This window comes from Mastomys coucha, unplaced genomic scaffold, assembly GCF_008632895.1.
Source record: "Mastomys coucha isolate ucsf_1 unplaced genomic scaffold, UCSF_Mcou_1 pScaffold4, whole genome shotgun sequence".
Taxonomy (NCBI): Eukaryota; Metazoa; Chordata; class Mammalia; order Rodentia; family Muridae; genus Mastomys; species Mastomys coucha.
This window is the reverse complement of record NW_022196910.1, coordinates 27,462,431-27,463,627: the sequence shown is the minus strand read 5'-3', so window position 1 is coordinate 27,463,627 and position 1,197 is coordinate 27,462,431. Positions and strand designations below refer to the sequence as shown.

The 1,197-nt window shown below is 35.3% G+C and overlaps 1 long non-coding RNA gene across 1 annotated transcript in view; it reads right to left on the bottom strand.

Moving 5' to 3' along the window:
- LOC116075928 overlaps positions 1 to 1,197 on the bottom strand; it is a 10,343-nt gene that overhangs the window by 1,584 nt on the left and 7,562 nt on the right. The window lies entirely within an intron of this gene.

Below are 1,197 nucleotides of genomic sequence, written 5' to 3'. Positions count from 1 at the left end.
AAAAGAAAGAAAGAGATAATGCTTATGTTAATGCAAATTTAAGAGAAACTATGCAAAAAAAAAAGTTGATATCTAAGATAGTTTTCTTGCAGTTGGGAACAATGAAGAATTAGCAAGAACATGTTGTAACTTGTTACTAACAAAGTGCCCTGAACTCAGAGCTTTAGAGTCAAGAATTTGGTGAGGGCTTATTTTCTCCTTATTTAAACCTTTTGTGGCTACATAGTTTTCCATGGTACACACAGATCTGAGACACAATGGCAGACATCAATGGAAATGAAGGAAATCATCATGGTGAGAAGGCAAAACAGTATTATGTTAGAGGCTTACAACAGTGATGTGCACCAGACCTTTTAAAGTGAAACTAGTTGGGGGAGGGGTTAAAAAAACTCCAATAATTCTTTTCTTAAAACAAGCTTAAGGGCTAAAGCATTGAACAGTGTTCTTTCAGTATTAATTAATTTAATTGCATTTAAAATTGTCATTTTATAAGTTATGAAGTTAAATATAAGAGATCTTTTGCTTGTACTTTTGAAGAAAATGTACTCTTTTCCATATATTCATGTATTTTCTATTTGAAATGTTTAATTTCTTGGAAGTCAGAGGGTAGAGAGAAGAGAGAGAAAGAGAAGGAGGGAGAGAGGGGCGGAGAAGGAGAGAATGTGTGTGTGGTATCCGTGTGTGAGCAAGGATGGTATTTATTATTTTTTCCCTCCCTAATTGTAGACTTGGACTCACAATCTGCCAAGGCGTCTTCAGGGTGAGTCTCTAACAAGCTGTTGAAAGGCAAGAGAACCCTATTTCTAATTTAAGTTTGACATAATGTTTTAGCATTTGGCTACTAAATTAAACTCTTCTGAGTTCCCTAGCTCTGAAGAGGTGCCTCTTAGACTTCAAAAATAAATTTCAAGGCTCCAAATGTCAAATGTGAGCAAGTTTATCAAAGCAGATTCATTAATTTCTGCAGCTTGGATGTAGTTTGTATGAAAGGAAGAAAATAAATGAAGCTTAGTGTGGGCATTTAAACATTTTAAAGCAAAGGTAGGCCATCTTGAATTTAAAAATCAACAACCTGGTAAGTGAATGTTGGAACAGAATTTATTCATTAATGGTTTATCAGCTATTGCTGGCTCTGTCTTTTGGATGTGAGAGTGAGGGGATGTGGCCTTTTCAGAGTGAGGCAGCTAAGCTTATTAT